This window comes from Ranitomeya variabilis, chromosome 2 (assembly GCF_051348905.1).
Source record: "Ranitomeya variabilis isolate aRanVar5 chromosome 2, aRanVar5.hap1, whole genome shotgun sequence".
In the NCBI taxonomy this organism is placed as follows: Eukaryota; Metazoa; Chordata; class Amphibia; order Anura; family Dendrobatidae; genus Ranitomeya; species Ranitomeya variabilis.
In genome coordinates, this window is record NC_135233.1 from 581391546 (window position 1) to 581416820 (window position 25275).

At 41.0% G+C, this 25275-nt stretch overlaps 1 protein-coding gene across 1 annotated transcript in view; it reads left to right on the forward strand.

The window, feature by feature from the left end:
- MAF (MAF bZIP transcription factor) overlaps positions 1–20942 on the forward strand; it is a 62064-nt gene extending 41122 nt beyond the window's left edge. Inside the window, exon 3 of the mRNA XM_077288362.1 lies at positions 14989–20942. The gene's annotated coding sequence lies outside the window, so the exon portion shown is untranslated. The remainder of the gene's footprint in view (positions 1–14988) is intronic.
- Positions 20943–25275: the final 4333 nt, after the last annotated feature.

Here is a 25275-nt window from a genome sequence, read left to right on the forward strand (position 1 = left end):
ACAGGAGCACCAAATATGTCCGTGCTATTTGCTGATTTTTGATTTTTATTATATTTTAAAAATGCATTAGAAGTAACAATATTTTTTTCACTATCAAGTGTTTTTCATTATTTTTTTTTTAGTAATCTTATAGGATGAAAAAAATCTTGTATATTTTAAAATACATACAAATCTACTGCCACTGCTATACATAATGTATCTCTATGTGTCATTGTAATCTGTCTGTGAAGTCAGGTTTTGCAGTACAGATCAAGTGCACAAAATTCTCCCCTTTATCTCATCAGAGCTTGTGGCTAAAGTAACTTAAGCGCCTGCCTGTAATGTTGAGTTGTAGGTTCAAGACCTGGTGAGACACACAAAAATAGAGAAAATTACATTATTGTAATTGCTGCTTATTATTTTTACTACAATTATAAGAACAAAAAAAATCTTTTTCATCATGTCAGTATACAGAGACCATAGAAATACATTGTTATATATACAATGTATCTCTATGGACATGTATAATTTGCTCTTGGGTTCACTGCCTGCAATAGAGGTCAAGCTGACCAAATTCTCCTTTCTACATCATTGTACCTTGTGGTGCATTGGTAGAGCTACAACTTTCAAACATGTAGATGGGATGTTTAAGTCCCGAATGACCATATCATAGGAGAAGAAGAAGCAGTGAATAAATAATTTAATTTATGCACTCAGCAGCTCCACCCCAAGAAGAGGAGAAGCTACTGAGCAATGAAGACGTCGGAGAGAGGTGAGAGTAAAAGAAGCAAGGACAAAAGCCTTGACATGATGGGACGAGGGACTTAGCCCTCAAATTGGGACAGTCCCACTGAAACCGGGATGGTTGGGAGCTATGTTTGTACTTATTTCCTGTGGTTTCAGATCTGTGATGATCCATCCAATCACCAGTGGCTCCAGTGGCCAGATCTATGATGATCCATCCGATCACCAGTGGTTCCAGTAGCCAGATCTGTGATGATCCATCTGATCACCAGTGGTTCCAGTAGCCAGATCAACGACAGTTATCCGATCACCAGTGGTTCCAGTAGCCAGATCTGTGATGATCCATCCAATCACCAGTGTTTCCAGTAGCCAGATCAACGACAATTATCCAATCACCAGTGGTTCCAGTAGCCAGATCTGTGATGATCCATCCGATCACTAGTGGTTCCAGTAGCCAGATCGGCGATGATTATCTTATCACCAGTGGTTCCAGGACCTGGATCATCTGAGCAGTAGTTCCAGGAGCCGGGCTTGCACAAATTGCCTTGGGATGGGGGGCTGTCTTTATAAATTTATTTGGTTGGTGTATATAATTGATCTACCTGCTTCGAAACACAACTCCAATAACAATAGGTTGTCTGCCAAGATTTGCTGGACCATAGTAATACTGGCCATACGGCAATGTCCTGAGATAATGACACAAGAGTAACAACATTGAACCTTGGCACGACTTCCCGCCTGGTAAAAGAACTACAAGTCTTAATTATAGTAAACTGGTAATATGCATTTTATTATTCTTTGGCAAGTGACGCTCCTTTGCTCTTTTGGCTGCCGTCGGAACGCGATCCCATGAGACAGCAAAATCTACACATCGAAATGCTGAAATCCTCCCAATAAATCAATGTCTGATGTATAGAAGAGTCTGGATGTAATAGAATAATCAAAGAATGAATGCAACTTTTACTGGCTGCACTTCATCAAAGTGCGAATAGGAGCACAACACTGTGTATAGCCGAGGCTATCTACTTATATGCACTTTATTATGTGACTTGTCAAATATTGCATACATGTATATTGTAATCATCTTTACAAATTTGTCTGGCACTTTATTGTCTTTATCAACTTATTATGGATGTGTTGTTAAATACTCTGCTTGGTCACAATTTACATACATTGCTTGAGAAAGGCTCACACTGAGCCGAAACGTCTTATGGGCTATTATATAGCATATTTTTCTACACAACAAGGGTAGGTGTCCATGGTCAGTAAACGCTGCGGGTTGGACTCTGCGTCCTTGTGCAGCATATCCAGATGTTACAGCATAGTGGGTGGGATTTCAAGTAATCCTGTGCCCACTATGCGTGCACCGCGCCCGCGGCTTCCCTGCGGAGATGGACATGCAGCACGTCTTTCCAAACCACAGCATGTCAATTTATTTCGCGAGTCTCCACAAGAGAAATTTCACCAATAGAATGTATTGGACGCGGTGAATCCGCACAGTTCAGTGAACACAGTGGATTCACCTGTGTTCAGTAGATGGCAGCGAACATGTGCTGTTTCCAAAGTGCTGCCAGCTCCTGATCGTCTGCACATACCCCAAGGAGAGCTGCTTCCATCTTTTTTTGATTGACAGATAGATATGAGATAGATGATAGATAGATAGATAGATAGATAGATAGATAGATAGATAATACATAGATGATAGATGATAGATAAAAAAATAATAGATAGATAGATGATAGATAAATGATAAATAGATAGATGATAGATAGATGATAGATAGATAAATGATAATAGATAGATAGATAGATAGATAGATGATAGATAGATAGATGATAGATAGATAAATGATAATAGATAGATAGATAGATAGATAGATGATCAATAGATAATAGATAGATAATAGATAGATAATAGATATATAGATAATATATAGATGATAGATATTTAGATAATAAATAGATAATAGATATAAATAGATAATAGATAGATAGATAGATAGATAGATAATAGATAGATGATAGATAGATAGATAGATAGATAGATAGATAGATAGATAGATAGATAATAGATATAAATAGATAATAGATAGATAGATAATAGATAGATATATAATAGATAGATATATAATAGATATAAATAGATAATAGATAGATAGATAGATAATAGATAGATATATAATAGATAGATAAATGATAATAGATATATAGATAGATGATAATAGGTAGATTATAGATAGATAATAGATATAGATAGATAGATGATAGATAGATAATAGATAGATAATAGATATAAATAGATAATTATTATTATTATTTATTTATATAGCACTATTAATTCCATGGTGCTGTACATGAGAAAGGGGTTACATGCAGGGTTATAAATATCGTTTACAGTAAACAAGTTTAGAGTGACAGACTGGTACAGAGGGGAGAGTACCCTGTCCTTGCGGGCTGATAATAGATAGATGATAGATAGATAATAGATAGATAGATAATATATAGATAGATAGATAGATAGATAGATAGATAGATAGATAGATAGATAATAGATAGATAGATAGATAGATAGATAGATAGATAATAGATAGATAGATAGATAGATAGATAGATAATAGATAGATAGATAGATAATATATAGATAGATAGATAGATAGATAATAGATAGACACATAGATAGATAGATAGATAGATAGATAGATAGATAGATGATAGATAATAGATAGATCGATGATAGACTGTGTGACCTATGACGTATGTAAACACTGAATGTGAGATACAGATAGATGTTTTCTGTCCGGTATTCGTCTCCCCTCATCTCGTGATCAGTAGATGATTGTCAGCTCTGTCCTCAGTATGATGCTTTATGGTCTCGGGCGGCTGTGAAGCCGCTAATAATAAGCCGGAGACGGTGGATACATTGTAACCATCCTTATGATCCGGTAATATACGCCTCGTTGAGTTTGGCGCCGGTTGTGGCACCTTAGTTACTTTCTGGCCGCCTTTGGGCCATGGATGGGGAAGATGCATCCTTTCTCTAACAATACGGCTCGTTTGCACAGAAATGTTTATGCCCGGTGGTTGTCAGGTGGCGGTTTTACAGGCTTTGCCTAACCCAGAGGTAAAATATAAAGGCTTGTCTTCTCCTCTCCGGCCCCGTTGTCACGAGCAGGGTCCCTCCCTTGTTAACTTGATAAATAATTTGACTAGGGGGAAGCTGCCGGATTTTATGCACGCTGTCTATTTTCCACTCGCTGCAAATAAATTTTCCTCACTCCGAGGGCACTAAAATCCCAAACATGCGGTATTTTCCCCACTTTGCAGCCGACGGTATAAAATATTTATTTCATCTTCTCTCTCTAATTTAATAAAAGACAGCAAATGCTTCACAATTAGTTTTGAATGAAGAGTTTTATCATGTACATTTTTATTCCTAGGATAATTTTCTGCTTGTTGTGTTTTATTGCCGCTTCTAAAGGTAGATGCACCAGGGTGTATGAGAGTATTCATGGCTTCCGCGGACCGTAGACTCTCTTTTTTTTCTTCTGTCAGATCTTCGTTCTGTTCATAATCAATGGTTAGAGAGATGCATGACCCTACGGGATTGGTTTCTCCGATAAATAATTCTATATTATTTTATTTTGTATGTTTAATATTAGATTTTATTATAGCATTCTTTATTATTAGGATCAGTCAGCGGTGGCAAACACTTTGGACAGACGCTGCCAAAGTTTTCGGATTTTTTTTTTCTTTCTCTCAATGGCCAGGGTACTATTATGGCTGAGAATACCCAAAATAAATTCAGATACATTTTTGTCAATTACCAATTATTTTAAAAATACCATCATAATTTAATTTCAATTTCACTGGGTAATTTTCTGCCTCCAAGGAGATTCAGACTAAATAGATATGGGATAGATAACTATTAGATAGATAGATGTCGTACAGCACAGACAATCAGGTGGAACTGTTGGAGCCAGTGTAAAAACAAAGGCAGGTAATGCAGCAGCCATGTTGTGGTGAATCTGGATAGTGAGATAACGTCACATCTCACAGCTAAGCCATAGAGATCGGAAGAGAAAGTCATAAAATGGTAAAGAAACATTACAGATGACAATTTGTTTACCCATAGACATGTATGTTCAGGTCACTTTGAAATTAATAACACTGTGTTTGCATTAAAAAGGTTGACTACAGTCAGGGTTGGACTGGCCCACTGGAGAATTGGATAATCCTCCAGTGGGCCCTGGTCTATCCTTCTATCCTGGGCCTGTTGAGTAGGGGAGAAACCAATGCCTATCGGCAGCCCGGTGATGCCACCATCTTTTGGATTTCAGCAGTATCTTCATCCTGAGGATACATATGCAGTTGAATAAAGTGGCGGAGGAGAGAGTCGATGGCTCCCTCCTCTGCCATTCAGCTTGTGTGTCTGAGATTGGACATGGCAGTTGCAAAGATGTCACTCTGGGGTCGTCACACTGTGCTTGTGTAGGAGAATTCAATGTCAAGGTATCATGTTCTATGGTGGGGGCATCATACTTAAAGGGAGCCATGAAAGGGGTCTCATAGTTGGTGAAAATACTAAGGGCTTCTCTGTTCAAATAACTTTGATGACTCATCACTTGGATAGGTCATCGATATTGGATCAGTGGGAGTCCGATACACAGCACCCCTACCAATCATCTGTAGTAGGCTCTAAATATTTATGGGGCTACACTGCTCAGTTCTCTCCAATGTGTCATTTTGCATTATAACTAGAGAAAAATTTCTGGCCAGGCACTGTATCATGCCGAATTCTAGCAGTGTGTAGCATACTTACTGTTAGGATTTAGCTCTGTTTGCTGGTTTGACCAGTTATCACATGATCATTCATTTGCGATTTGCAAATTTGTGGTCATGTGCGGACTTACTTCTCTACCTTCTTCTTTCAATGCTTTAGCATTAGCATTAAGAGAAGCAGGAAGATTAGCTCGTCACCACGGGAACAAAGGGATGCAAATTGCATATGAGAGATCACGTGATGAACAAGCAAGCAGAGCTGAATCCTAACATTGCGCATCTTGGGGCAATATTGCCTGACAAAAATTAGCCCTGGTTCGAAAAACCCCTTTAGTGATAATGCATTGGTTTTGTGTATATGAAAGGTGGGCCCTCAGAATCAAGTCCTCTGGTGGGCCAATGTTCTCGAGTCTGAAGTCTGACAATGAATACAGCCTTTTCAGGTTAGTTGGCGGTTTTGCTGTACTTTCGATTTACGGTGAATCAAGTTTTTTTTAAAAAAATTCAGGGAGGCTGGCAAATTAGAATTTTTACATTTTTGCTCATCTCTCTTCAGCGACTTTTCTATCCATCATAAAACGTCTTATGTGTTTCAGTCACTATTACGGATGGGCGGCGGTATCGCCGCAGCGGCGAAGCCGCTCGGCGCTAAGCCCTGCCCCCTTAATGGGACGCGATCATGCCGGATGTGTTAACTCTTCACATCCAGGATGATCGCTCTCTCCCATAGGGCCCTGTGATATGCCTTGCGGGGACGCTGCGTCCCCGCAAGGTGTACGGGCATGCTGCGATCTGAAAAGACGCGCAGCATGTCCGTAGTCGCAGGGCCGCCGCGTGCGGGTTTCCACGCATAGTGGAGACGGGATTTCATAAAATCCCCTCCACTATGCTGGAACATCTGGACGCTGCTTGTTTGACGCTGCAGCTCTGCGCAGCGTCAAAAAAGCAGCGTTTCCTGACCGTGGAAACATACCCTTAGGTGTCGACAGATGTCCTAGAGTAAACTAGTCTCCAATATATTGTAGCACAGCATGGAGATGAGATATTCTGTTCTCTTGGTGTCTTTAGCTGCTATGAAGTTTTAAATTTTTGCTCATCTCTGTTCAGCGACTTTGCTATCCATAATAAAACGTCTTATGTGTTTTGGTCACTATTAGGTGTCGACAGATATCTTAGAGTAAACTAGTCTCTGATACATTGTAGCACAGAATGGAGACGAGATATTCTGTTCTCTTGGTGTCTTTAGCTGCTATATTTAGTTCTCTAAGGATTTTCAAGATGATATACATTGTAGCAAATCTTCAGCAGTGAGAAATATTTGTCCTGTATGGATTTTTAGCCACTGAATGTCAAAACTGTGCCGATTCACTGACTGCAAGCAGAAACCTTTAAAATTGGAAAATAGCTCCAAATTCTGAACATTAACCCCTTTAGATGGCATTGGCTGGCACGCGAATCTAACAGTTTAATCCCTTAGATGCCATTGGCTGGCACCTGAGTAAAACAACTGGGATCGAAGCCAGCAGCAGTTTAACCCCTTAGATGCTGTTTTAAATGTGATTTAAATGGTCGGAAATGGGTTGGCTGTGGCTTGTAATTGTGACCTGGAGAATAATATTGCCAGGCCATTTTTACCATGAGAAAACAAGAAAAAAATGGCGGAATTGCGTTCTTTTCCCCATTTTACCACATTAGGATTTTTCTCAGCGCATGATACGGTAAAAAAATTGAATGGTGTCGTTCAAAACAGAAAAAGTCCTACAAAAGAAGCACTTGTACAGCTATTGTTTCGACGTAATAATAAAACAGTTACGACTTGGAAAAAGGAAAGAAAAAAAAAATTAAAAGACGAAAACAGAGACCAAGATTCAGCTCTCTGCACTAGCCGTCCTTCTAAATACCCTGGCAAATGTAGATTGACTTGTTGGCATCCTCAATTTATATAATTTGTAAATGATTTGGAGTAGGAAATCACTAAAAAAGAAGAAATAAAATAAGACATTCTGTTAGGCGCCAGGATTCTCCCACTGAACGGGGTAGTTCCCAAGCCTTGTCTGCCTCCCATTCTGCTGCGGCCACAGTGGGAGCTGCTCAGCAAAGATATCAGTTTCAGCATCTTGCCCAGACTCATGCTGTTTGTCTAGTTATTGCAGGCCCTCCAGCCAAAGCTATAGTAACTAGAAATAGGCAGCGGCAAATAGGCGTTTCAGAGGCTAAGTCCAGAAATCACCCTACTGAGCATGCTCGTGAGGTGGCAACCTCTCATTGGTGCTCTGTTGTCAGCTGCTCGGGTGACGTGGCCGTTCTGAATTGGTTCACGAGCAAGGTTCTGTCTGACTGGACTTGAACAGGAACATATAAAAGGTTTCCTGGAGCGCGTGTCGGTGAGCTAAGATAATTTATAACATATGTGTGTGTGGAACATAACAGTAGTGTGGACTTGTCTGTGTGTGCTCAGGGCAGGCGTATAGCCTTTAGAATTCCGGCACCTCCGGAGAGGAGTTTGCATGCGTGCACATGCTGTGATTGTGTCCACTACCTGTTTCCTTGCCCTGTGAGGGTAGCTTTCTCCTGTGAGATTAACAGTGATCATGTTTAGCGCCATACCTGCTCTGTTACTGTGTGCCAGTGACACAGCCCTACTGCAGAGCATCTTTTCCGCTACTGTGTGCGAGTGACGCAGCTCTAGTGCAGAGCATCTATTCTGTTGCTTTGTGCGACTGACACAACCTCGTGTTCTATACACTGAGTAACGTTTAAAGGGTACTCCTCCGTAGTACATGCCTGCACAAGGCCAGCTATTGCTCGCTGTGTGTTCTGCCATTGTTCACATAAACTGCAGTTTTCCATCTCTGCACTGTGGACCCAGGTTGCGATCGCACTTCATCATAATTTATATTTAGTGTGATCCGCCAACCCTAACACATGCAATTTTCATTTAAAAGTTTTTTTCCTGATTTAGTAAAAATAATAATAATATTAATAATATCAGCAATAGTAATAATAATAATACCTACAATAGTAATAATATCAGCTATAATAACAACAGTAATAATAGTAATCATAATAATAATAATAATAATAATAATACCAGCTATAATAATAATGTCAGCTATAATAATAATATTAATATCAGCTATAATAGTAACAGCAATAATAGTAGTAATAATAGTAATAATAGCAGCTGTCATAATAATAGTAATAATAATAATTATTATTATTATAAAATCTAATGTTATAAATGTAATTTTAATAGACTAAGTATTTCCTAAATTATTTTCATGCTTTGAGTATCCATATCATCAATGTTTTTGTCACTGATATCTGAAGGGTTACTCCCAAAATTGTAAGTTATTCCATATTTACATAGGATAGGACATATCTTACTGATTGCTGGGGGTTCAGCCTCTGGGACCCCAAGATCCTCTGTAACCTGGAAATTTATTTCTGCAGAACTCCATATAGAATTGGGGTGTATGTGCGTATGCTTGACTTCCTCGCCATCTATTGTCTATGGCAATGCTGCAGATGGCTGACTCCACTATTTCCAGCAGTCCCATAGACAATAGATGGAGTGAATGTCAAGAATGTGCACATCCCCCCTATTCAAGATGGGGCTGTGCAGAGGTCAGAATTGGAGCTCTACAGCTCCATTATCTGGATTGTTGGGGTTCCAGTGGTAAGATTTCCTATGACTAGTAAGTTATGGATAGGGGATAACTTACTATTTCGGAAATAACCCTTTAATTTTGTTGTAATAATCATTACTTCTTTATTTAATGTTGCATATTGTACTATGAGTGCTACATCAATTCTTTTCACTAATTTGGCAGTTCACCTTGTCCTTTAAGGTCATAGATTTCCTCCAGAATTTGTTCTATAAATGTGAACTGACCTGAAAAAAAAACCTATTGGGACAGTGAAAATAATATTTTGGAACAATGAAAAAAATTGCAAGTGAATAAATAAATAGCAATTGCTTTGCCTAAAATATTGTCCGTATATTCTCACATGTTTATGAATGATTATGGTGATTCCAAATCTGAGAATTTTGCTTTTGCTCCAGAGCCGAATTACCTGTTATTAGGGATGCCCCTGGCTGTGTTACAACCTTGTTTTCTATGGAGAGGTAATGGGGCGACCATAGAAGTACATGAGACTCTCCTGTGTGTCCGGTTTCATATACAGACATACGTAAGAGGTTTTTTTTTTTGGCTTGACATGTGGCATAGTCACTATGTACAGAGGTGTTCTCATTACTGGCAGTACTTCTAGGAAAGCATATCTCTCTCTCTACGTAGAGTCTGATGGAGCCACAATGGCGGTGCATGGAGGGTGTACAAAGTGTATGGAGGTTATGTTATGATTCTCCAGGTCATTACGAGTTCATAGACACCAAACATGTCTAGGTTCTCTTTTATCTAAGTGGTGAAAAAAAATCCAAACTTTGTAAAAAAAATTTAAAAAAATGGTGTCACTTTCTGAGACCCGCAGCGTCTCCATTTTTCGTGATCTGGGGTTGGGTGAGGGCTTATTTTTTGCATGCCGAGCTGATGTTTTTAATGATACCATTTTTGCAGATACGTTCTTTTGATCGCCCGCTATTGCATTTTAATAAAATTTTGTGGCGACCAAAAAAACATAATTCTGGGGTTTTGACTTATTTTTTTGCTTCGCCATTTAGTTCTTTTTAAATCTCAATAGATCGGGCGATTCTGAATGCGTCGATACCAAATATGTGTATGTTTGATTTTTTTTATTGTTTTATTTTGAATGGGGCGAAACGGGGGTGATTTAAACTTTTATATATTTTTTATTTTTTTAATATTTTTAAAAACATTTTATTTACTTTTGGCATGCTTCAATAGTCTCCATGGGAGGCTGGAAGCTGCAACTGTCCAATCGCCTCTGCTACATACAGGAGATGATCAGATCGCCTGTGTGTAGCAGGCGATCATAGCAATCCAGCTAAGGCTGCTTTCACACTAGCGTCGGTACGGGCCCGTCGCAGTGCGTCGGGGCGACGTACCGACGCATGCTGTGAAATAAATGTCCGACGTGGGCAGCGGAAGCAGTCTTAGGACGCTTCCGCTGCCCCATTGCAAGGTCCGGGGAGGAGGGGGCCGAGTTTCGGCCGCGCACGCGCGGTCGAAAATGGCAGACTCGACGCACAAAAAAAAGTTACATGTAACTTTTTTTGTGCCGGCGGTCCGCCAAAACACGACGCAACCGTCGCACGACGGTTCCAACGTGTGGCAATACGTCGCAATGCGTCGGTAATGTAAGTCTATGGGGAAAAAACGCATCCTGCAGACAACTTTGCAGGATGCGTTTTTTCTCCTGAATGACGCATTGCGACGTATTGCAAACGACGCTAGTGTGAAAGTAGCCTAAGACAACCATCTCCCTTCACAATGCCCGTTGCACATGCTCATTAGATGCTTCGATACAATAGATAGGGTCAGAGTCTGTGCATTGCTGCTAATGTTCATGTGAATTTCTTGAAAGAACTGGATGTTATAGTCTAATAAAGCCCCGGTAGCCGGTGTGAAAATGACAAGATTTCTAATTTAACTATAACTAACTATGGGGCGGCTGATTGAAGAGAATAGATCAACAAATCATGTTTCCAGGCGATTATTTTTTTATTTTAGATGGAAATGCTCTTTACTCCGTGCCAATGATAGCGGTAGCTTTACCCTGTCAGTAGGAAGATCTCCATGTCTGTGATGTCCTGCTCCTCATGTTGCCTTTACGTAATTCTCTTGAATCTTAGCACCGTGATGCTATTTTGGAGAGGTCATTTTCAGAGGGAGTTAAAGTGCTAAGTACGTCAGGAGCGGCGGAAGAGTTGGGATAGGATAGAATAGCCCCATACTACGTTTACAAGCTGTGCTCCCGGCTGACCCAGTGTATCACCTTCCCCAGGGGTGAGAATGGTTGAGAACCATCTATACCATCTGCTGCGATCCTCCAAACACGGAATTAACCTCTTCAGACTTGTAGGGACCCCGAGCTTATGACCCTTCACTTTCTTACAGCTTGGAATAATTATAATTAACCCACTTTCTGATTTTAACACTTTGTATTACTGTCTCCTTTTTGGTGCAGTTTTACTTTATATTTTCAGCAGGGGATGATCTAAGCACATGGGCCCATAGCCAATAACTGTAGTCATGGCCCAGCTTGAGTTATGCATTTTAGGAGGCATTAACATTTGCATTTTTATTGCAAAATTGCCAAATACTCATTTTCCCATTTTCCACCAATTACGGGGCAGAGGGAGTAAGCCGTTGCCAAATAAAGGATGGGGCATGTCCAAATTCAACATGCTTGATCATTCCCCCCCCCACACCCTGCAACATTTAATGTATATTAGATGGTTAATCGGTCCCAACAAAATTCAGGTTCGGCCAAACTCAGTCTAATATTAATGACTCTGCAACCAGGTTTTTTCTAGCTAATCTGAATACAGTATAATATAGGGATAGAGACCCTGATTCCAGCAGTGTATCACTTAGTTAACTGGGTACAGAAGTTGTGACACAATCAGCGATTTTAGATGTAGATGGCTGACCCCAATCACACATCAGCTTTCTGTGTACATTGTCTATTGACAGTAAGCTGCTAATCAGAGGAGGGGGCGTGGTCGGACCAAGGCTCACATGAGCATCAGTCCGGTCAGAGATAATCTCATGGGCATAAAACATTAATTGTTTTGAAACAACAGCACACAGCCTAATAAGTGACACATCCCTGAAATCAGTGTCTCAGCCCCTACCTCATCACATTGTATGGCCAAAACCTACTGACAGATGCCCTTTAAGAAGCACTCTTACTGCTCATGGACATTAAGTCTACACTCTATTCCCAAATGTTTAGTCCACCAATGTGTCATTTTTTAATAGATACACTAAGATCATAGCAAGCTCTCAGCAGTCACAACTGGGATCAGGTTCCTTTATTAACCGATTCCTGACACTGCCTTAAAGGGATTCTATCAGCAGATTTTTGTTATGTAATCTAACAGCAGCACAATGTAGAGACAGTGACCCTGATTTTAGCGATGTATCACTTAGTTTACTGAGTGCAGCAGTTGTCATACAATCACAGTTTTCTGCAGATCTAGTAGAGCTTTGAATACTGAGCCCTGTAGAACCCCGCCCAAACCTCTGATTGGCTGATTTCTGTGTATACTGTGCTTAGGCAGATAGTTACCAATCAGTGCTGGGAGCGTGGTTGGACCAGGAGGCACAAGACACCTAGTCCTGTAGTGATAATCTCCTGCTTATAAAACACTGATTATATTAAAACAGCAAAACACAGTCTAGAAAGTGGCACATCATTGGATTCGGGATCTCAACCCCTATATTATAGTGGTCTCAGATTACATTAAAAAAATGGTGATAGATTCCCTTTAATTCACTTATTCTGTGGTAGTGGGGGTGTTTACTTTAATTGGTGCAAATACAACTTTGGGAAATCTTTGTTCCTGGAGGTATAGCTTTTGTACCCACTCCCAAATTTTCTATCTATGTCCCTGTTAGGATTCCTTACTTTTACAACACAGCAGTCGTGGGGCCATGAGCTATCCCAACTCAATGAGAAACACCTTAAAAGTAGAAGTTGGAGGATGGGATATCTGGCCAAGCTATTTTTTCATCTGGCACAAGGAGCTTGGTGTTCTATTCTTTTTTTTTTTTTGCATAATCTGAAACTCTAGTTTCACAGCAGGAACATATTTCTACTGTCCTTGAGTATATTTTTACAGAACAGAGTCATCAGATTGTCTCATTTTTCTAGGGTAAACACATACAAAATGGCTACTGATTTTTTGTAATCCAATCCCATTTACTAATATCATCACCTGATGCTGAACTCTCTCCAATTTCATTACGCTTTTTTTCCAAAATTACATTCAAGGTGATTTCGTTCACAGATGTGTGAGGTGCCAATATGATACCATCTGCGAATACCAAACATTGTCTAACGCCAGGACGCCTTCTCGTATCAGCTCAGATGGCCACCTGGCTTGTTATATACACCTTCAGCAGACTAGGACTGGCCAGTAATAGACATATTGGGTCTCATCCATCAATCGTCTGTCAAAAAAACATGGAAAAAATACATCTAGCTGATACAAGACCCATGGCTGGAGATGACCACTGCGTTTTGACCTACAGTATTAATATTGACTCTCTACTGGTAGACGTTACAGTGAGAATATGGCTTCGGAAGGTCGTCAGCTAAAAACATTGAGGGAAGTAAGTGGTGGATATTGTTTAAGAAGAATATCTGTTTGGTATTCCTCAGGGAAGCAGATAAATCAATACTATTTAGGGATGAAGCCAGTAGGGAGGCAATTGATATTGGTTAAGGTCATTTGTGGGACAAGGTAATTTGGTTTTATAAGTGGAATTTTGTTCTCCGATATTTGTGTTTACTTATGACTGATATGAAACCTGTTCCTAATGGAGTGAAATATTTGACCTTTACTAACCCAGTGGATATAAATAGATATGGTCCATCCATTTCTCACTATCCAATACAAGAGCACCATATATCGTCTCAAAGTAGGAAAGTGTCCTTTGGCCATGGACCCATCTTCATAGTATCCTATATTTGGTATCTAGAATGAAAGGTGTCATGTCAGCATTTAGGGGGAAAGTATTGAGTTAATGGTCAATGTCATCCAATTGTTCAGTTTCCAGTACTTGGTGACAGTCGTAAGATGCCAAGGATCATCTTATTAGACCTCCTAGAAGCATGAGTTCTAGATCTATTGATTCAGTAGACTGAAGTACACTGTTCTTGTGACCCAGTGAACTGAACAAGAATGGACCAAAATTATATCAAAGGTAGTCTAGCGTCATCATAGCGAGTCATTGACTGTCTCAAGCCATGAATCTCGGCACGTCTAGAGCCAAGAGAAAAGGTATGGCAGGACTCATCTGTACATGCCTGTAATCTCTCAAGATTCAACAGATTGGTATGATTCTTTATAAAGACCAAAGTAGAATTGTCCAAGACCGAATCTAGAAGATAGGACAGTTAAACCTGATCAATCCTTGGCCAATAATCATTGAAAGCCAAAATGCTCTGGTTCTCTCCTTGTTCTTTTCAATGTTGATTCATGGTAAATTATATGAAAATAACACACATATCCAATTAAAAATGATCGGATGACTGGACATCTTGGTTGAATGGATTCAATGTGTTCATATCACCTTAAAGCACCTGTGTCCATGTTCTCCTTTAGTTCTTCCATGGTCACAAATGGAATGGCAAGGCGAATGCTTGACCTGGTCCACCATTCCACTCTTCTTTGTTGCAGTCTTGCATCTAGTGGAGAATCAAGGTAGAACTGGGGGCACAGGTTGCCTATTCTGCTGATTGTTGAAGGTTTTAGCAAGTGAACAATCATAATATATGATATCAGCACTTTTGTTTCTAATAACTAAATTTCTTTTTTTCCTTCCATTTGCAGGTGAAGTAAAGTCGGTGAGCTTCGGTGAGCTTGCCCATCCTGCTCCTCCGTTGACTTCAGACCCTCTTCATTTTAGACTTTCCCACAGAGGACTGCTGTTAATCTTCTTTCCAGTGGACATGCAGAATCATGAACCTCATCATTGTAAATACCATTGACACTGGTGGGACTTTTGATTGCATGCTTTTCTTAGGATCTTTCTAATGCTTTCTAATGACGACCACCCTATGTATGAAGTGCTTCTGGTCAATCATTACTCTCGATATGCAACAGGTTCGGTAAAGGAGCCACCCGTCCTTCACCTTTCGGGTCAATGACTATTCCAGTGGATTCTGTCTTGAGAATGGATAGAACTTCACTACGTTGTTCCAAAATGTCCTCAGGTGACCATGTGGCGTAAGCTTAACATGACGTAAACTCAAAGCTTCTGACTGTAGGATATTTCCATATACACAACTAACCCTCAGGATCTTTTCTTTACATTGCTGGTACCTCCTTCAGTCTACAATTCACAACCACTCCCAGGATTTCCACCCAAGACATGGACAAATCATCTTCCCAACAAACTTCTACTATTCATCTTTTATACTTTTCCAATGGATCAAAAAAAAAAGACGATGGTTGATGAATGACGGCAAAAAAATGTTTTGGTGACTACGCTCAACGGTGAAAAGCAATGAAGCATTCTTTGTATATACTTCTGTACAAATTATCATTGTATATATATATGTAAAAGTAAATAGCTTCCCTGCTGGGGGAGATTGAAAGTGTAATGAAGCCCCCCAGGGCAAGGAAGAGGGGGCCACGCATGGTGCATACATCTGTGCTGGTCCTAACGTATCCATCTGTGATGATAGGGGAAATCCTTATACAGTTTAATGTATAGAACTCAGCTCTCACCAGCATTTCATTGACTTCCATTGAACATTAATGTATAAAATGATATAATTTAGTATAGTTTCTTTAACCGATTCCCTATCCGCCATGTACATTAGATGCACAAGAACATGTATACACTTCGTGCTGCCATAGTCTATTGCCCCAGATTAGTACCCTGCATGTTTATTCTACTCGGGCCAATACCCTACCCCATGTTTTTTGATTGGGTAAATATGGCTGGTAGACCTAAAAAAAAATAAATACGGGGAAAGGTTCGGCTGCCCCCAAAAACAGTGCAGCCCCTAGGCATGTGCCTCCATAGGATTATATGATAGATTCAGCCCTGTAGGGGCAAAAATATTTAGTCTATTATTAGAGTATTACATCAGGTAACACATGTCAGTACCACCGTTCCATTGTCCCATTGAGAAATTGATAGCAAAGAAGGGGGCAGATATGAAATCTGGTGTTCGAAAAAAAAGCGTCGTAACCGATATTAACCCAATCCTAAACTCTGGTTACCTTCTGGTTACAAGCGCTCTGGTTTCATATCCGTCCTCTGATCTGACTTATAAGAATAAGTATTTCGTCTGTCTTTACTTTTTTAGTCTTACCTTTCTTATTAATTTCCGTTAGACACCAGTTGGAAAGAAAACAATCAATAAAAACACTTAAAAAGACTAATGTGATATTGAATTGACTCTTACAGGAAAAAAATATGTAGGTGTAAATGGCGTAACGTGGCATAGGCTATAATCCTAGAAAGATGGAGTTGCCGGGAGGCCTAAGTTTAACGAATGGGGGTTGTTTCAGCATCAGTTGGATTTGCCAGTAGTGTCCAATTAGTAGGGGGTCTCACGGCAAGAATGAAGTGGTGGCAATCATAGGAATGTGCCAAGACACTCGTCTTGTTTAATTGACTATTATGGACTGACCATGCCGTCTACGAAAAAGTCACTTTTTTTGCAATCACTGAGGCCCTATTGTGAGAAAATAAAAATGTTAAGCTGTTAAAGGGAATTTGCTGGCACAAAAGTACTGTTCAAACCAAGTACAGGCATTAGGGGAACCCTTGGCGTGGCTGAACAGTTTAATATACCTTCCTACCATCTATCTCCTCACTTTTCTTGAGAGTTGGCCATCTAAAGCCACCTTTTGTTGGCCAAACCCTTGGGCAACAGTCTAAAGCGTATGGGTGCCCCAGACAGATGATTAACGGGGGAGTTAAGAATCAGGCATGTCTGATTTTGGACTAATGATCCTTTTAGTTTCCCTGAATAAGCTGCTGCCATAGATGTCTCGCAGGTACTTTCTCATAGAGAACACAGGAGTGCTTGGCTGAGCGAAGGCTCCGATATGTGGGATAGACGGCCGAGTTGGCTGCCCGACGAACGATCAGCCAAATCAGTGTGTTTGGCTGACACCCATTTATACAGGGGGCTTAAGAAGAGCATGCGGAAATAGATACAAAAGAAGTAGATAGGAAGGCGCACTGAAATGTTTGGCCACGCCAAGGGTGCACTAGGTGCTGGTGCTTGGTGATTTTGTGCTCACTGACTCCCCTAAAAGAGGTTGTCCACTGCTTTAACATTAACAACCTATCCTTAGTATAGGTAATCAATGTCTATTCGGTGGGGGTCCTACACCTGGCGCTCTGCCAATCATCTGTTCTCCATTCCAACAGCGCCTTGAAGTTCTCAGTTATGGAGTTACTCCATCTACTGATTTTGGCCATGGCCAAGAATTGCACATCCACCCCTTATTCATTTAAAGGATAAGAATATAAGAACAGGTCATCAATGCTAGAGTAGTGGACAACCCAGAACCTGTCATCAGTTTGACCCTCCAAGGATGAATAGAAGACCTGGAGACGTTGCCTACAGATACTCGTGTGCATAGAATAATCTCAGCATAATTCTTAAAATGAAGTTTTATTCTGCTACCAACCTTTCCCACAAGTTTCCTAAAGGCGGTCCATAACTTCTACAAAACCACCTCTCCTTTGCTTTTGAGTGAAAGCTTGTAGCGTCCAATGAGGAGCCTGCTACAGTCATCCATCAAGAACAAAGGGGAGGTGTTGTGCAGCGCTCACTCCAGAGGCTGGACAGCTCATGGAAAGTAAGGAAACTTTGCAAATTATTAGGGGGATTTGTCTTCAGTCCTGTAAAAAACAAACTCTGGCTTTTCCCCAGTCTTTTTTCCTGCCTTAAGCTTCATTGATATCAGAACGTACTGATGTGAAGTACAGATGATGGCAGTGATGGGTCAGTTCCTGTCTCCTACTTCTGAGTGTTCTGCTTATCAAGACAATCTCCTGCACCAGCTTATCCCCAGAGGTGCAGATGACCCTATGTTCCCCATTCGAGAAAATTGGTCCAATTATGCTAATCAGACTCTGATCAGAGTTTGATCATAGTGTGATCTGAGTGTAATCCAATTTTTTTGGGGAAAAAAGTTTCTCCATCTTCATCATTCAGTCTATCTGTTAAAATCGGATCACACTCAGTGGAAAGCATTGGATTGTACTCGAGACTCATAGCCATCAATGGGTGAGTTCCATCTGATTATTGGACGCAACTGCAATTTTTTTCCTTGGATCCATTCGGTCCGGAACAGAAATTGAACAATTGAACAGCCCTATAGAGTAACATGGGATGAGCCAAAATAAGTGATAGCACTCGTCCGATATTTACAGTCATGTGCAAGAGCTCTTAGTGAGACACAGGAGCAGATCTGACCCATCACTGCCATCATCTGTACTCTAAATGAATAAAGGCAGCAAATAAACTTGGAAATTACTTACATGTAATTTGTTTTTAACAGGAATGAAGACAATTCCCCTAATAAAATCATTTTTAAAGTTTTAAAGTTCTGAACAAAACTCCTTCACTTTAAATAACTATTCTCCAGAATTCAGCAAAATAAAATCTCCAACCTGGAAAAAAATGATTTACCCGATGTATCCTAACGGGCTGGAAAAATACAAGGGACGAATAGATTGATGTCCCTTTAAGATATTGACAATGCAAAAATCTCCGAATTTCACGATAGATTGTTATGTCTTAGATCATGGGATTCTGGAGGAACGAGTGAGAACAGTGCCTGACGCAGCGTGTACGGAACGTCCCAATGTTTTCTATGTCCCTGGCATGAAGATAAATTGTATGATCCAATAGATTGGAACATTGTGTGTAATAAATTCTCAGCATGTCATGTTGCTTTAAAATATATGCAATGTATGCAAATCAAAGAGCATAACGTAGATCCGAAATCTATACCTATACTATATGTTCCTATATGTACCGAGTCACTAGGACCTCTGATACTAACCAGTAGAAGGTACCCTAAAAGTATTAGGAGGTGCATAAACAATTCATACCTCCGCGTTACATAGAAAAGTGCAATATTTTTATAGGAAACCGATCTGACCTCATGATGACAACTGGTCGTGGCGCGATTCGGAGAATAAAATGTCATCATTTCGTGCCAGGGCTGAATTTACTAAGTAGCATATTGTAAAAAAAAAAAAGAATTGGGAAAAAAAAAGTTTCTGCCACCACTATATTTGCTTCAATGGAACGTGACAGGGAAGGAATGTAAGAATTTTTGGATTTTATCCAAAATTACAGGAGCACTACAGGCAAAAAAAATGAGAATACATAAATGAAATGTACACTTAATGCTGACTAAACTTTTCCCATGTATCAGACATTTGCCAGGAAACCTTTAATTGCTGCTTCTGTCTCTTTCGATTATTGCTTCCATCTTTTTAGCTTTTTTTTTAGTCCTGCTCGATGCATAAAGCTGGGACTGGCATAGAAGTGTAGAATGAAGCTCCTGGTGATCCCTTGCTGACAACCCCTACATCCCGATCTCCACCTTGTGTCCGAGCTCCTAAAAAGATTAATTTAAGTCTCCAAATTATCCAACTTAAAGGGAGTCTCTCAGCAGGTTTTTGCTATATAATCTGACAACTGAATGATGTAGATGCTGAGACCCTGATTCCAGCGATGTGTCACTTACTGGGCTGCTTGGTACAGTTTTGATATAATCCCTGTTTTCCCTGCTATAAATGTAGCAGTGGTCAGAATGCTGAGCTCCATATAACCACGCCCACACCCCTGATTGGCAGCTTTCTGTGTACACTATTCACTTCTTCCAATCAGAGGTTGAGGGTGGAGTTACACACTTTAATAGGTCTGAATCTAATCTGCTGGCCAAAAGAAATTTCTAGAGATCTTTTCATCTATGTTGATGGCCTATTACTTTAGGTATGATCCTAGAAGTGAGACTATCATTGATCTTAGCCTAGAAAAAGTTTCCTTAATTTTCCTCTGCCCATTGGCACTTTTCCGAAAAGTTGAAAAGATAGATAGAATGGCCAGTCAAGGTTTCCTTTAATTTGTTTTTCGCCATTTTTGTCATCAAAAGTGATGGAACGCTTATCCAAAATTTTATGAACGGGACCTAAATCGAATAATGGAGCAAACCTTATTGTTCTCAGTCAGTCTCTTTGCTTCACACCACTTACATGCCAATTTGATTGGTTAAAAATGGTCAATTTGGTGGTTTAATGGCTTGTCCAAACTCCATAATTTCCATTAATTAAAGGTTATGGTTAAAAGTTGTGGCAAAGTAGGGAAACCATGATGTCAAGACTCAATGAGTCAACTCCTTCTGTAAGCTAGTCTTCCAGTCCAAGATCTGTACAATTTGGCCACAATATTTTATGGGTCATTGGGATGAATCTAGATTGTCATGTGAATTTCCAGAAGTTGTGTTTCCAGCTACTTCTCGTACATACCTCTCTTACAGGAGATATTTTACGAGACACGAGGGAAGCATCTTTTTTTTGCCCCTGATCGACCTCTCACGTCTTCCTTATTATAAGATATCACTGACCGGCTATGTTTGTGTAATATATTATTTATTAATGGATACAATGATCTCTGTGTCTGGCACAAGGAAATGGATTATGCTTATGTTACCATGAGTTAAAATATAATTACTAATTTATCATTTATTTATTAAATTTTGTCTAGCAAAGTTCCACTTGCTCCATAAATGCGTTTATTAATATCACTCGTCTTGTCTCTGTTTTTCTCGGGTCTTCTTTTCCATGATTATTATCCTACATGTGTCCTGAAAAACACTGATTTATTCTTCCGTACCTCAACCTAAAAATTCTTCTTGGCTCTTAAGAACATTGCGAAAACTAAGTGACCACGAAATCAAAGACGATCTTCTCCAACAACCAAGTAGATTCTATGAATCATTTTTTATGTTCTTCCATCACATTGGAGCAACCTATGGTTATAATTAATTTGGACCCCCATAATGTGATTTAGATGTCCCCAAAATGTCAGACACCCGGTACATTCCTTAGCGAACCACATGCTTTAAAATTAGCCATAAAGGCTCCTCTGCCAAAAAAAGAAGGCAACCAGTGTTATAACTGGTACATGGGAAGTGGGGGCTTCTTGCTTCTTATATTGGGACCCAGGAGCCTGAAGTTATGTCAAGGACCCCAAGGTAAAATTTGTAAGAAGCCACCACTTACCGTATGCCATTTCTAATACTGGTATCTTCTCATGTGACAGAGGAGCCTTTAGGACCTTGAGACAACATATTGGTAAGACATGGGTAAGGTGGGTAAGACAGAGGGGTCTTTAGGCACTTGAGACAACAGTTGGGTAAAAGATGGGTAAGATGAGTAAGACACTGGGGCCTTTAAGCTCTTGAGATGACAGATAGGTAACACATGAGTAAGATGGGTAAGATAGAGAAGCCTTTAGGACCTTGAAACAACAAATGGGTAAGACATGGATGAAATGGGTAAGACAGAGGGGCCTTTAGGCCCTTGAGACAACAACAGATGGGTAAGACTGTTACCTCGACACCTCCTTATAGCTACAGTCCTGCACTACCCTCTAGAGTTGACTTGTAGGATCCGATCCATCCACCACTTCACTAGTCTGTGATCGCTGGACAGGAACCCCTGAGAACCGCCTCTTACTTGATGGCATCCCAACCTCTTCTTATGATTAGACATGTGCATCATGCCACAATGATGACATCTTGCTAGGCTGCCTAATTAAAAGAGGAGTCGGGGTTGGCTTTAGGAAGGAGGCAAATCGATTCACACAAACTCATGCAAGCGCTGCGGAATATGTTGGCACTCTATAAATAAAATTATTATGTGAGTTTCCTTTGTTAGGACTTTTAACAAATATTTGTGTCACCAAAAAGGACATCTTTCATATAGGCAGGCTGATGATCTCTTTCTTAGAGTGCACTGCTTACACTGAGCATACGTGTCACGCTGGTGGGTGTGGACCCACTGCGCCACCAACACGGGAGGGCCTACAGTGTCATTACTAAGTCACCACTTGATTCTTCACTAGAACCTCTGATGTTGTGGTTATACTTGAGCTGCAGGTGGTCACCAGACACCAGGTACCACTCCAGTAGGGACGGAGGAGCAGACTCGAAGTCCAAGGCTGGACCAGATCCTGACGCGGGTTCTGGCTCACAAACAGGAGGGACATTGGTGCTGGTTCAGACAGTGCGGGTTCTGGATTACAGACTGGATGGACACTGGCCCTAGGACACAGAGGAAATGGTTGGGTGGTGGTGAGTGTGTTGGCGTGCCTGCTACGGGGGGAAGCAGCATGCAGGAACGTTGGTGTTACAATTAGGGTTGAGCGAAACGGATCGGACAAATTCAAAAATCGCTGACTTTCGGCAAAGTCGTGTTTCATGAAACCCTACCCGATCCTAGTGTGGGATCGGCCATGAGGTCGCCGATCTGCGCGCAAAAGTCGCGTTTCATATGACGCTTTCAGCGCCATTTTTCAGCCAATGAAGGAGGACGCAGAGTGTTGGCAGCGTGATGACATAGGTCTCGGTCCCCACCATCTTAGAGAAGGGCATGACAGTGATTGGCTTGCTTTCTGCGGCATCACAGGGGCTATAAAGGGGCGTGCACGCCGACCGCCATCTTACTTCTGCCGATCTTAGCATAGGGAGAGGTTGCTGCAGCTTAATCAGAAGAAGGGATATAGTTAGGGAGGGAAGATTAATCCCCAAACCGCTTGTGATGTAGCGATTTCCACTGTCTAACACCACCTTTTTTTTGCAGGGACAGTGGAGGGTATATTTTTGTGCATCAGCTCTGTAGCTTATTAGGCTGCCTTATAAGGCTCCCTGATAGCTGCATTGCTGTTTGCACCGCTGCTGTGCAAACCAACTGCTTTTTTAAAAGCAAAAATCCTGTTGCTCCTTTCTGTTATCTTGTTTATTTGTCCACACTTTTGCGTGCAGCAGTCCTTTTTATTGCTGCCATACTTGTCCTGAGATCATTGTAGGGAGATTGAAATTGTACTACAGTCCTTGTATTTTTTCATATATCTTCCAGCCACTTTCTGCCACTGACATTGTGTTGTTTTATACACTGGGCCTGAGTTTTGGTTCAGTCTCCCCCCAAAAAAAGTGAGATTCAAATTCTCACAAAGTGGATATACTTCAGTCCTGTTAGTTTGTCGTATATTAGCCAGCCACTTTCTGCCACTTACATTGTTGTTGTTTTATGCACAGGGCCTGAGTTTTGGTTCAGTCTCCCAAAAAAAAAGTGAGATTCAAATTCTCACAAAGTGGATATACTTCAGTCCTGTTAGTTTGTTGTATATCAGCCATCCACTTTCTGCCACTTACATTGTATTGTTTTATGCACAGGGCCTGGGTTTTGGTTCAGTCCCCCCCCCAAAAAATGGGAAATTTAAATTCTCAACAAGTTCATATACACGTTCTACCTTGTTTTACAGTACCATATAACGGTTGTTATTTTGGTTAGATTTTCCAAAAAATGAGGAAGTCTGGTGGAAGAGCCTGTGGGCGGTGGTTGCCAGCTGGTACTGATGGTGGTGGTGGTGCATCTGGTGGTAGTGGCAAAAGCACAATAGCACCTAAGGCTGGAGGTGTTGAGCCAACATCATCGTCTGGCTACACAAGGCCTCGAAGGCTCCCTTATCTGGGAGTAGGAAAACAGCTTTTAAAGCCGGAGCAGCAGGAAAAAGTTTTGGCTTTCCTTGCTGACTCAGCCTCTAGCTCTTTCGCCTCCTCTTCAGAAAGTTCCAAATATAAAAGCAGCGAGTCGTCAGTGGAGGCTCCCGGTCAGGAAAAGACGTTTCCTTGTGTCTTTCACCCAAACCAAAAGTGAAGGATGCGTCAGGCGACACTACAGGTTACTCTATGGAGCTCTTTACACATACCGTGCCTGGGTTAGAAAGGGAAATTGTTAACTGACCATTACAAGATGAATCGGACATGGAGTGCACTGATGCACAGCCACAGCTAGATTATTATGTTGTTCCATTGACTCAGATCACTACATTGCCCTTGCAGTGTACTGAGCCAGAATCTGACCCTGATGAGACTATGGTGCCCCGTCCTGAACGCTATAGCACCTTACACGGTGACACAGAGGAAGGTCCACATGACATTGAAGAGGAGGTGATAGATGACCCAGTTGTTGACCCAGATTGGCAGCCATTGGGGAAAGAGGGTGCCGCTGCCAGTAGCTCAGAAGCGGAGGAGGATGATCGGCAGCAGCCATCTACATCGCAACAGCTGTCATCTGGCAGGCCTGTATCAGGCCAAAAACGTTTGTCAAAAACAAAAACAGTTTTAGGACAGCGTGGCCATCTGGTGAAAGTAGCACAGCGTGCAATGCCTGAAAAGGTATTCCATAGTAGGAAGAGTGTAGTGTGGCAATTTTTTAACCAAGATCCGAATGATCAGTCAAAAGTAGTGTTGAGCGATACCGTCCGATACTTGAAAGTATCGGTATCGGAAAGTATCGGCCGATACCGGCAAAGTATCGGATCTAATCCGATACCGATACCCGATACCAATACAAGTCAATAGGACTCAAGTATCGGACGGTATCCCTGATGGTTCCCAGGGTCTGAAGGAGAGGAAACTCTCCTTCAGGCCCTGGGATCCATATTAATGTGTAAAATAAAGAATTAAAATAAAAAATATTGCTATACTCACCTCTCCGACGCAGCCTGGACCTCACCGAGGGAACCGGCAGCGTTCTTTGCTTAAAATGCGCGCTTTTACTTCCTTCCGTGACGTCACGGCTTGTGATTGGTCGCGTGCCGCCCATGTGGCCGCGACGCGACCAATCACAGCAAGCCGTGACGTAATTTTCAGGTCCTCAATGCCTAATTCTAGGCATTCATGATTTTAAAATTACGTTCCGGCTTGTGATTGGTCGCGTCGCGGTCACATGGGCGACGCGACCAATCACAAGCCGTGACGTCACGGGAGGCAGGAGACGCGCGCATTTTTAAAATTACGTCACGGCTTGTGATTGGTTGCGTGCCGCCCATGTGACCGCGACGC